Below are 13691 nucleotides of genomic sequence, written 5' to 3' on the forward strand. Positions count from 1 at the left end.
TTTCCAATATCAATCTGGAGATATGAATTTCCACCAAGAGACACTATACAGATAAGGAAGTGGAAAATGTTGGGGGACCGTAGAGGTCACAATATTAAGGAAGAAACAGAAAACCATGTTGCTAATATACTGGTTATTGATGGATATGTAAAAAATGGACTCCGTAGGGGAAGTACAACTGAGCTAGACAATAGAGAAGAAGCACTGGAATGGCATTGTTTTGTTGACCATGTCAAAGACTGCAGAGAGGTCAAAGAGGAAGAGGTGTCAGTCACAGGAATGTCATTTGCGAATCCTAAGAGGTGTTTTGATGCTTCTGGAGGAACACAAGCTCTTGATCTGATAGATTTAAGCAAGTATTAACATAAAGATGGGCATGATTAAAGGTGATACCTACAAATTTAAGAACAATGGAAAGAAAACTATAATTGATCAAATGGTAGTTAGCAAGAACAGAAAGCTCAGTAGTAATTTACTTCAGAAAGAAAAAGAGGACAGCAGTTAGTTCAAATGCAGGTAGCCTGGAGTGACGAAGAGAAGTTGATTAGTCATAAAGGTTATTGGCAATGAATTTAAAGGATTAGGGTGTTAGTCTCATGGAAAAGGTGAATTTTTGGAGGACAGTAGAGAGACTCATAAAACTAGACGCTTCATGAATTAGAATCTGACGGTTGCAAGAGCACAAAATGAACTATATATAAAGAGGAAATACAGATTTTCATATAATTCTAATACAAATCCCAAGTACTCTGGCAAGTAATTCCATGCTTAAACATTCACGCAAAAGAGGCCGAGACTTTCCTACACTCAAACATTGCAACAGTTCAAGAAGGCAGCTCACCACTGCCTTCTCCAGGGTAATTAAGAATGGGCAATAAATGCTTGCTTAGCCAGCAAAGCACATATAAATAAAAATAATACTTTCAGACAGAGAGAAATGAAGTTGGAAGCCACGTCACTGACATTCAGATTATACATCAGCCTCATTAAAACCAATATGGAGGCATCAGTGATAAAATATTTGGCTCAAATAAACAGGAGCTCATTTCAAACTCTTGCTGCAAATTGACAGTTCAATTCTGAGCCCATATCTTAGCAGGTTTTGGTAATTATCAGCTGGATTGAAAAGTAGAGGACATTACAATGGTGGATTATCTCATTTGGGGATTGTGTGAAGAAAAGGAGGGGTTAGTGCATAAAATAGCTCAGCCAGCAACTGATAGCTGTAATGAGTGAAAATGAACAATCCTCCTATACTTCGGTAGTATAGAGATTCAACATGGGACATTAATGGAAATGATGTAGAAATGAAAGTTCATTTAAATATCAGCTCAGACTCAGGACTGGATTTTGATGAGTCAGAAAGCCTCTGCAGACCTTTAAACATCATGGATAGTTTTATTTTGTTGTTGCCCAATGAGTCTTATAGCAATCAGATACAAGTTACATGAGTTGGATCGACACTATTACTGAGGATATAGGTCTTGATCCTAAAGATTGGTTAGGCCACAGATGGAATACTGTAAGAAGTTCTGGTCACCACAATATCAGAAGGATGTGATTGCACTGGAGAGAGTACAGAGGAGATTCACCAGGATGTTGCCTGAGATAAGAAGTGTCATTTAGAAGGAGAAATTGGATAGGCTGGGTTTGTTTTTGTTGGAGCAGAGGAGGCTGATGGAGGATCTGATTGAAGTATACAAAATTATGAGAGGCGGAGACAGGGTAATTCGTGAGAATCTTTTCCTCACGGCAAAGTCTAAGGCCAAAGGGCACATGTTTAAGGCGAGGAGTAAGTGGGCTCAAAGAGATGAGGAAATTTTATTTTCATCCAGAGGGCTGTGAAAATATGGAATGCTCTGCCTGAGAGGATAGTGGAAGCAGATATTCTCTCAGCATTTAGAAAGCATCTGGATGAACACTTAAAATGTCAGGGCATGGTAGGATATGGACCAAGTGCAGGAAAATGGGATTAGTGTAGTTTGGTGTTTTTTGATCAGCATAGACCTGGTGGACCAAATGGTCTGTTTCTATACCGTATGACTCAATGACCCTAAGAGACCTGGATGCAGGTCCCCCAACTCTGACAAATAAGATCGCCAAAGAAGATTCAAAGTATCATCGAGTTTTTTGGGAGCTTTCTCACTGATTGGTTTCATGCAATCTCTTGCCATATGTTACAAAGTTGCCTGAATAATTATCTACCCTGCCCCTATGGTACCCCTCTTGCCCAATTTTAGTCCTATTAAACTATGTACCATTCCTAGACAGTGTGCCACTCCCAGGATATCCTGGAATTTACTAGCATCCCTGGTGCTGCACAATCTTTAAAAAAGCTGTGGTGCACAAGCACAATTAGCCTGGAGCTGTTCTGAAAGGAGGGAAAACCAAAGTAATGGTAAATGATGAACAGCAAGAAAGACTTAATGAAAAATCTGCTGGAGAGAGGAGCAGAACTTCTTCAAAGTGGGCATTCCCAGAAGGGATGTGGCAGTGAATAAAACGAAGAACTGCGGATACTGTTGACATTCTGAAAGGGACTGCCCTACACAGACATTTGCCGTGTACATGAGGGTCCTACTGGATGGTGTGGTGTGCAGAGGCAGGTTATCCTCTTCCCCAGTACTAACACAGGAGATCAAGGCAGCAGTTCATGTCTGCCTGATCCAAAGTTGCCACCTTGGTCCGTGCAGTCTCAGCTGCCTGGAGGAATGCACAGCAATGTAGGAAAAGGTCAATGTCAGTCTCCAACATACCAGCTTAAGTGCCACCATCTTCTCTTCAACCCTTGATGCTTAATCTATCTCTGCTACTGTATCCATCTCCCAAAAAGGCTCATGCGCTAGCATTCTCACTTTTATCTACAACATCTTCCCTAATTTGCTGTCAACCACCTAAGCCCAGCGATCAAAAACCTGGCATGCCCTCTGGTGCTGCCTAATCACTCACTTTGGACACCCTCCCACCTGCACCATAACTAACACCGAGCGACTCACCTAAAAACCTGTCTGTCTTTCATTCCAAAGGTAAACAGTCCAAATTAGGGCAGAAAGAGTCAAGATGGTTGGTGGGCTGCCTGACATTGGGCTCCTCACCCTTTATGTGGAGAGCTTCCTGACTCTGACCACCCCAAGCAGCTAACTGACCATGTTCATGCCCCTGGACTGCTATCAGATGCTGCCCTTGCCTTACTGTGCTGAGATGCCCTGACCAAAGGCTTTCTCATTTGACTTGACTGAGGACTGCTGACAACCAGGACAAGCTTCCTTGTTTTATGCCTGTGCTAAATGGCACATCAATATTATCAGGCTTCAAACTTGGTGCAGTTTCCATCCACTGTGGCAAGAATCGTGGTGAAGTTAGGAGTGGCCCTAAAATGGGCATTAATTGGTCACCTATGTGCTTCAATTGGCCCAAGGCAGCTTATGCTTCCCCTGTCTTGTGTAAAATTATGGTGATGTCAGGGGGTTGGGTGGCTAGACATGAAAATTGGTACGTTTGTCATTACACCCAATTTTGTGACACACTGCCAACCTACCCCCGAGAAGAGTCAAATTTTGTCTCTTAAGTAGGTTAAGTGATCCATTTAGCTGGTTCAGTATGATTAGATTAGCACAAAAGTCCCTGGCTTGTGGCATGCATATGTTTTGATTTCTCATTCTGCTGTGATTCCATCTTCTTCTAAAGATACAGAAATTTAAACAGTAAGGGTTCACTATCAATGGAATATTTTTTTATTTGGCTTCTGCTATATACCCTGGATAATGAGAAGGCAATTGTTGAGTTTGTGAGGAAATAGCCGATTTGTGCAGAGAAACTATTTAAGGTACATTGAAATACAGCAACATATGAATTGAAGGAGACCATCTGGTCAGTCTCAACATTCAGAAAATATTGCAAACTAACTTATTACTCATACATCAGAATTGGCTTTTCCAGTCTAATATTTGTCAAATATGCTTTTGAATTTATAGACCATATCTACCTCAAATGTGTGTCTTGTTGTTCATACATTGAAACCTTTTATTCGAAGCAGTTAAATCTAAACTGTGTTTAGTTTTCTGCTCCTGAGCTGTGGTCTCTATTCCCTTGTACTGGTGAAGCAAACCTAATTATATTTTGGCGCACATGCAATGATGCTCGAAAACATTTTTAGTTTGTTTGGCATAAATAGGCCAAAATTAATTAGCAACCTTCCAATCTTTTTACCCTGGTTTTGTAGAAATCCATGAAATATCAATCGGTTTCTTTGTGACAGTAAATCTCTGGAATATGTATGGGTAGCTTGTAAATTCTGGGCTGCAATTAGCCAGTTGTTGAATTCCCATTGAATGTCTACAGCATTCCAAATGCTTCCTCAAAGGGAGAGGGGAAACAAGATTTGCCAGGATGTTGCCAGGAATGGAGAGTTTGAGTTATTAAAAAAACGCTGGAGAGGCTGGGACCTTTTTTCACTGGAGCATAGAAGGTTGAGAGGCAACCTTATAGAGGTTTATAAAATCATGAGGGGTATAGATAAGGTGAGTGGCAGGTGTCTTTTCCCTACGGTGGGGGATTTCAAGACTAGGAGGCATCTTTTTAAGGTGAGAGTAGAAAGATTTAAAAGAGACATGATGGGCGACTTTTTACACAGAGAGTGGTTCGTGTGTGGAATGAACTTCCCAAGGAAGTGGTGGATGCAGGTACAGTTAAAATGGTTAAAAGACTTTTGGATAATACAAGGATAAGAAATGTTTGGAGGGATATGGGCCAAGAGCAGGCAGGTCGGACTAGTTTAGTTTGGATTACGGTTGGCATGGACTGGTTGGACCAAATGTCTGTTTCCATGCTGTATGACTATGACTCCTAATACTTAGTCCAGGAATACCAAACCATATGATACAGGATGCCTGCTCAGTTTTCTAAAGGTTCTCTGCGCTCTGCAATATTTTGTAGCAAGTGGTAGTTGATAGGTTTGGAATTGTAAAACACAAGGAACTACTTTCTTTGAGGTGCTGGATTCCCCAGACTTAAATGCCAGAAAGGGTACTTCAAGGGAATTACTGGGCTTTTCACAGGCGTAAGTAGTCAACTAGCTATCAATAGGCTGGAGGCTGGGTCTGTCCCCTCAGTGTCACGGTGAGAGCTCCCAGTCAGAGGCTGGTAACTCTCCAAAAACTTTAAGATAGAGACATGCAACTCATTTGGTGGTCTTGCTGGGTGCCAATGTGGCATGCACTGGTATCTTGGGTGTGACAGGACCTCTGATAGGGGAGCCTATTGAAGAGGGACCGGGGGAAAATCTGCTATCAGTGAAATCCCGGTAGTGGTGATAATGCTTACTTAAATAGTCATTAAATGTCCAGTTAAGGCCCTCAATAGGCTTACTGGAGGGAAGGTTGCCTGGCACAAGCCCTATCACTGGTATATACATTGTTCCTAAGTATGTTTTGTACATAGGTACCTTAATACTTAAGATGACGCTATGTGTAGCGACATTATTTACTTTTCACTGTACTCCTGTACTTCATTACATGCGATAATAATATCTAAAATCTAAATGTAAAAAACATTCTGATTTAATGGTCCCGAATGCCTTCAAATTCATTTGCAGGGTAATGATGAATCCAACGAAAGAACACAAGAGATGGGAGCAGGAGTAAATCATATGGCCCATCTAGTCGGTTCCATCATTCAGTAGAGTAATGGCTGGTGCTACAATCCAATTCCATTTACCCATCCATTCCTCCTTTCTCTTCATGTTCTGAGAGACTAAAAAATCACTTAAGCCATCCTTAAATGCAGTCAGCCCTCTGGGGTAAACGGTGCAGAATTCACAATGGGTATTTCACTGGCAGGCATTAAAATGAGATTGGGATGCCAATTTTGTTTCAGTATCCAGGTCTGTATGTTATCAGTGGTTACTGTAGCATAAGGATTTAGGACCCTGGAGCAACCTTATGATGATGTCACTGAGCTGCTTCCCACACCCTGTAAACCGCTCAGTGAGAGTTATTTAGAAAGTAGATAGAATATGGAAGATTGTTTGAGTTCAGTGAACAGTTTGAAGGTGTATCCTGAAAAGGAAATAAAAAGAAAACATGCACCAAGCCTAACCTATAGTTTGAATTATGTGGCTGGAGGGACTTTCCTTTCCGTCAGTGCCACAAGTTGTTGATTTAAGTTTATCAATGGCAGACTGATTTCACAAAAGGGTCTTCCAGCAAAAGCAGCTGTTTTGTTTTCATATTTATAATGTGATCCCATCAGACATGCCAAAAGTGATGTTAACACAATGAACGGGATGCATAGATGGAAGAAACCTTATGAAAGAGATTTCTTAAGTCATATTGTTTACAATGAATATACAAAAGCATGACCGTACTCAAGAGAATTTAACCAATACTAAAATTGAATCTGGAGATCTTTTACAAATGGAATTGTCTCTAGCAATGGTATGTTGCCAAAGAGAATAAAGTGCAGAATCATTCATCTTTTTTTTTTTTAAAGAATACACATTATCAGGAAGGATTTTGTACAATGAGCTGTTTACATGTTTCACAACTAACTGAGTGTGCAATAATGCTGATGTTTCATTTCTTCCAGATCTATCACATGGTACGTATTAGTTAAATAATGTGAGCCTCCATCATACAAGCTTGTGTGCATTTATTGCTGACTAATGATGAAATAATTTTTACTCCTACTGATGATAGCTGGAGTATGAGCTGATTTTCAACAGTGAATTTTACATTGCCAAATAAATATTAATTCAACCATGCTGTTGTGTAATCAGCTTTAATAGCACACTAATGATTAACATTAATAGTGGAATCCATAGCCTCCTAATCATACACAAAGGAATGTCATCAAGTCACGCAGTTAGTAAACTAGTGTACAAAGAAGGCAGAGTGTCATTCGATTCTCATTAAATTACTACATACATGGGTCACTAACATGGCACTGGATTTACATATGTACTGCAGAAGAGAGCTCTTCAGTAATCTTTCCATTCAATGATCACAAATTAGTAAATAGCGACTTAGAATTGGCTTTCTGCTTATGTTATTCCACCTATCTTTATAATTCTTTTCTATCTTCTTTAAGTTAGATATTTGTCTTGGGTGATATCATGCTAGCTGACCAACAATCCTTGGAAAATGTTGCTGCTGCATGCATCTACTTTTTTGAAGATATGGTTACTTTTTTTTGTGTGTGGGGCTCCACAAGCCTGGTATTTAACAAGAACAAGGCCCACACTGTACCTTGCAGCCTCCTGCATGGCCAGACATAATCCAAACAGGCTGTCCATTGTTCCCCTGTTTGACAAAGAATAGAAATGCTGCCACATTTCTGAAATCACTGCCCAGTGATAGGCATTTAGAAGATGCGCATCAGAACAATCTGCACTAAATCTCAGACTGGAATCGTACCCGTGCATTGTGGGTCATAGAGTCAGGACTAAAAGCAACTCCTCGGCCCACACTGATGAATCACAAGCGGAGTTATTCTCCTAGCAGTGGTCAATTATGAGACCACTTCCAAGATTGCCATCGTTAGCCTGGCTCCATGAGCTGCAAGCTGGGATGCCTCAAAAGGCTGGCAAGTAAGTGATGAATGCACAGGGCTAAGCAGACAGGTCCAACAATTGGAGAGTTCAGCCAATGTTGGAGTCACTGAGGGGTTTGGGGGGGGGAGGCGGTGGGCACTGCTGCTGTGAAACCCCTACTTGGACCCTGGAGACTTCAAAAACGAAGGCCCCCAGATTTGGGAAACTGCTGGCAGGGAAGGCTTGTTGCAACTGATGGACTCACCGTGCATGGGGACCATTCCAAGAGCCATTACATTCCGGTGGCCTGGGAAAATAGACGGCAATCAACCAACTAATTGGCTCCCCAACTCTGATTGGTACAGAATCGAGCTGTCATCATTGCCAATTTTCATACTATATCCTAGTGCTGCAAAAACATACAGCTTCCTTCCTGACACTTTGCCATTTTACCACCCTTTCTTGCAACTTGTCTCCAAAGGTCTAGTAAAATTCTGACCGTAGACTTTCTTTTCATTCTTGGGCAAATGGCTGGGAGCTTATATTAGTCAATTGAAAATATTCTTGCTATCTCTACTTTAGCATGATGTGCTTATGTTTTCCTGCATCAAGACTGCTATACAATGGTTTAGAATATAAAATATATCACATTTTCATTTATTAGCTGGATTCACATGAGAAAACTATAATATGGTCTGGATTTTTATTTCATTATTCTACTTTGTTAGATGATGTTGTGGCACCATTATTAAAGGTGATATAGAAGGGCATTTAGAGAAATTAATCGTAATCAGGCAGAGTCAATGTGGCTTTGTGAAAGGAACTGCACTCCCTAAGCTGTTATTGTGTGGACCTCAATGAAGAAAATGGAGTTCTTCAATGTACTCCTGTGTATGTTTTCTAATTGCACACTCCTTGCAGGCTGCCTTACCTGCCCCAGCAATGCATATTAGGAAAATGTAGCATGTACTGATTACAAATACTTTTATATTAAAACCAATAAATAGAAAATTGTGGGCTGCATGTTTTCCTTAGATGCATTCCGGAAACAACAGACTCTCCATCTGGACCATTCCATTTTAAAATTATTGCGTCAGAGATGGAATTTCTAGCAGAAAAATGTTCTTTCTTTAATACTTGCAATTAAAACAGGACACTTGGAGAACTGCTTTTCGGTTGCACCCTGCAGTGTTTAAGAAGTTAACTCTTAAATTCTGATGAAAGGTCATCAACAGGAAATATGGTCATCTCTTTTTCTCCATAGATCATGCCTGATCTATGGAATATTTATAGAATTCCCCTTTTCAATTTTGTTGCACAGGTTTTGACCTCAACTCTCAAATGAACTTATCACATATGTTAACACCAGGTATCAGAATGACATGCTTTTATTAACTAAGAACACTCTGGCAGAGTAAGTGCCTAATTAAATACAATGCAAAAATAGATGAAATATCAGACACACTGTTACAGCTATTCAGAACTGGTACAATTGGAGTAACAGTGGGTCAGTCCAACTAGTCCATCTGCTATATGATGGCTTACAATATAAATATATCACATTTTCATTTACTAGCTGGATTCACACGAGAAGGCTATAATATGGGTCTGGATTTTTTCTTCATCATTTTATGTTCCTTTGTTAGATGATGTTGTGGAGCTATTATTGTGGAATCAACATGGTTTTGTAAAAAGAACCCCATTCCCTCAGCTGTTATTGTGTGGACCTCAATGAAGAAAATGGAGTTCTTCAATTTTGGAGCAAGCTTTTTCTTCCTCACTACTGTTCATCTAATCTCATTGGTATAAATTTCTATTCCTTTCTCCTTTGTATCTTTACTCTGCTTCCCCTAATGGTAGTAAGTTCCACTTCCCTATCATTATTTGGTCTATGAGTTTTTTCCTCAAGCCTAATCTGCTATTTGATAAGTAAATGGCTCATAAGGCTGTGGTCACTACTATTCTATATACTTTAGTCAGTCAATATCCAATGACCATTAATTTGCCAGCAAGAAAGTTCCACAGACTCATGGTCCTCTTAGAGAAAAGACTTTTCCTTATCCCTGTCTTAAATGGAAAACTCCTTATTTTTAAACTGAGAGTCTAGTTCTAGGCCTTCTGAACAAGGGGAAGCATCCTTTCAGCATCTGCCCTGTCAAGTCCCCTTGGGAAACTGCAAAGGATATGGGCTCAACATGAATGAATGATTCTATTGTTACACGAATTTTACAGTGACAAAAAAATGTAAAATACAATGAATAGTTCCTACTGCTGCCATGATTCCAGTACCACTTTGAATAGTTTAAGAACACTTTTTCATCCCAGGAATCAGGCATTGAACCTTCTGTGCACTGTTTTCAATGTAACTCTGCTGCTCTTTAAATAAGGATACTAAAACTGGACGCAATACTTAAGTTGTGATCTCACCGAAAATCTGTGCAACAATCTAATTGTATATCCTCTTGTAAACACAGAACCCATTTGCCTTTCCAATCATTTGCCCTACCTGTACACTTACTTTTCATGATTCATGTAGCAGAATATCCAAATCCTTCTGTACTATTCTGCAATTTGTCTCTTCATTGAAATAATATTGTACATGTTTTTTCTTCTAGTCAAAGTGGACAAGTTCACACTCTCCTACATTAAAGTCCATCTGCCAAATCGTTTCTACTCACTTAACCTATCTATCCTTTTGTAAACTCTATGCTCTCTTCACAACTGATTAAATTCTTTCTGAATCATAAAGATTTCTATCAGGAATCCCTCAGGTGTTGCCTGTTCAAATACAATTAAGTTAACAACATCAATTTGTATTTATGTAACACTTTTCGTGTGGTAAAAGGTCCAATGTGCTTCACAGGAACATTATCAAACAACTTTTGACATGGGCCCACATAAGGGGATTTTAGAGCCGATAACATGAAGCTTAGTCAAAGAGATAGGTGTTTATAAGAAGAGAGATGCATAGAGAGTTGCACAGAGTGGGACAGGAAATCATACATTAAATGTGGCACGGATGACACACTTATAAATGCAGGTTCCTTTAAGGCTCAAACAAAACAGTTCTAGAGCTGATTGGAAGCATTAGATGCTCATTGGACTTTGTATGTAAGAGCTCAGTTCTTCAACAGTGTGGTGTTGGCTCTGTATAGGAAAAGATGGAAACTGATGTTTGTGCTCAACTACAGATTTACAATAAAACTCTTGTAAATTTGTGGAAGTACTTCCCTCCCTAACTCAACATATGGACATTGGTACCTGATACAACAGGTGGAAGTTCCTTTGCCCAGAGTCCATGCCAGCTCTTTGTAGAGCAATCCAGTTAGTCTCAGACAATGGAAAGATTTGGAGCAACAATGGGAATTTTAAATGGAAGCAAATCTTAACCCAAAGCAATGTAGGTCAGCAAGCAAAGGACGATGAGCAAATAAGACTTGGCATGAGTTAAGATACTGGCAACAATGCTCTCCTTAGCATTAAAAAATGCAGCAAATCAACCAACATTGTGGACAAAAGAAAACCTGACTAAAAAGTGCTGGAAATCTGAATTCCAAACATTAAAGCAGATGATCATTTGGCATTTGCTCTGAAGAATATTCCAACTGCTTTAATTTTTCTTCTTCAGATTCTGACTGACCCACTGTGTATTTCCAACATATTTATCACGTTTTCAACTCAGAAGTCTTGTCAGACAGTTCCTAAACCATCTCCTCTCTGGAGGCGGCCTTGTTCAGCTACTGTATTTCCTGCCAAGTTTTGGTTCCAATCTATCTGGCCCAGCTCTGTTCTTGCACCATTGAAATCCAATCTCCAACAATTGATTATTTTTACTCTGGATGGACAAATGTCATTTTCTCCTGCCATGATTAATCCTCATGATACAGTGATTACTGTCTCTTAAATGTTCAGCCACTGTCACTTAATCTACTTGGCCCGTCTTATTTCCATGAACCAGTTCTAGTCGTACCTCTTTTCTTAAAAACCGAAAGAACAGTTTTTGTTTAACAATAGGTCGTATTTAATGTTCTGAGGAAGGGTCACTGGACCCGAAACATTAACTCTGATTTTTTTCTTCACAGATGCTTCCAGACCTGCTGAGCTTTTCCAGCAACTTTTGTTTTAGTGCCTCTTTTCTTGTTAGACTGGATACATACTGCTGTTGGAAATTCTCATGAACATAATCTAGGAACACTTGTCCCTTGCTGCCCTTTGCACTACCACTAGCCCAATCGCATTCAGGTAATTGATGTCCTTCAGTATAGCCAATTTACAGTGTTTACACATCTCTGTAATCTGATTACAGATTTATTCTTTTATAGTCAACTGACTGGTGGACTATACTACACCAAACAATATGAATTAAGCCTACTTATGTCTTAGCTTTAGCCAAATTGATTCTGTTGTTGAAACCTCGGAAACATCCTCTTCCTCCAGAACTGCAATGCTCTGCTTAACCGAAAACCTTGCTCCTTTGTTTCTTTTCATGCATTTTCTGAACACCTCAAAACCAAGAATATTTAACATTTAACATCCAGATCTGCTGTTCCTTAACCCAGGTCTCTATTATTGCCACTTTGGAAATAAGAAGCATAACAAAAGATGACACAATTAATATACAGAGACAAAATAAAAATCTACACATTGGTTTTGAATGAACCTCAGTAGAGGCTGCTTTCCTTGAACTTCTAAGAGCTTTTTCTTTGGAATTGCATTCTGCTAAATTAAAGCAAAGGCCAGTCTTGCACGGCTCAAATCTGCGTTTTCACCCTTGAATCTGTTGTCTCAAAAAAAAGCAGCTCAGTGCACAGGAACAATTATTTCTCAGCTGAGCTGGAATGATGTCAGCTTTCTGATTACAAACTGCTTATTTATGCTCTAACAGCTGCCAAGAGCAGCAAATAAGTGGCTAAAAGAGTGTCTAGACCAAGCATTCAGGCCTGTATTGTTTGAGGGTTGTTACCTGGTTAACTGCGATTGGGGCAGCTGCCTGGTGTGAAAGGAGGCAGGGATGGACAGGCAATGATTGACAGAAAGGCCCATTGGTCAGACACAGCCACCCTCATGGCCCCTTCCTTTTCACCCTTTGTACTGTAAAGGGAGCAGGCCTGGCCTTGCCTTGGGGTTGGAGATGAAAGGAAATGTTTAGGTGTAATGAAAATATCCTCTGGCCAGTTGTATGATCATGAACCCCTCTCTCAGGAATTCTATGCTATCGAAGGCATATATTATTAATTTCCAATTTGAAATCATTGAATTGTACATGTTATAAATGATCATCCTATTTGACTTGATTGTTTTGTTGCTTAATCATTATTTTCTTCTGAGTTTGGGATGGGAATTTTTAGCTGAATCGTTATATATTTTCTATTCTTCTGAGCATCTAATAGATGTCACGAGAAAAAATATTGTAGCTAGAGATACCTCAGTTTCAAGTACATGGTTTAGAGAAAAATAAGTTCTTTTTTGAATAAATTATTCATGATGGAAATCTCCAAGTTTTATTTTCTAAATTATATTACAAATTGTCACTGAAATTTTATTGATATCCATGGAATAAATGCGTGGCAGACAAATAATTCACAGGATACTTAGCTTAGCCAGCACGGGTCAAAGGTCATTGACTCATATAATGGTTGTTTCTCCTTAAAGAAGTATTTTCCTGAGGCCATACACCATTGAAATAGTGCTTTTCTAGCATAGGCAGTCTTGAATGGCACAAGGGAACTGGGAAATTATGATTTATGTAAATGAGTTACACCATTAATTAAGCTACTCCACATTTTCTCTGGGATTGCTCCAGTAACCTACCATTCACTAAAAAGTGAGAATTTAGTTATTGTAGCACCACCTTATTCAAATCAACAAAAGCTGATCATGATTTTTCTACATTGACATGTTTTCAAAGCACTGATACTTGAATAAATATTAATGGCAGTGGTAAATCCTTTGTGACTTTGTAGTGATATGCCACAGCTTATTTGCTTAGATTCCAAACGATGGTCAGTCAGCCACTGCTGTTTTTTGCAGGCATTAATAAATACTCTCATTTATTACAAAAAACCAAAAGAACTGCGGATGCTGTAAATCAGGAACAAAAACAAAGTTGCTGGAAAAGCTCAGCAGGTCTGGCAGCATCTGTGGAGGAGAAAACAGAGTTAAC

At 39.5% G+C, this 13691-nt stretch overlaps 1 protein-coding gene across 1 annotated transcript in view; it reads right to left on the reverse strand.

Annotated features, from left to right (window-relative positions):
* Nucleotides 1-13691, reverse strand: part of LOC109933936 (PC3-like endoprotease variant B) — a 746762-nt gene that overhangs the window by 332744 nt on the left and 400327 nt on the right. The window lies entirely within an intron of this gene.

Source organism: Rhincodon typus, chromosome 6, assembly GCF_021869965.1.
Source record: "Rhincodon typus isolate 14 chromosome 6, sRhiTyp1.1, whole genome shotgun sequence".
NCBI lineage: Eukaryota > Metazoa > Chordata > Chondrichthyes > Orectolobiformes > Rhincodontidae > Rhincodon > Rhincodon typus.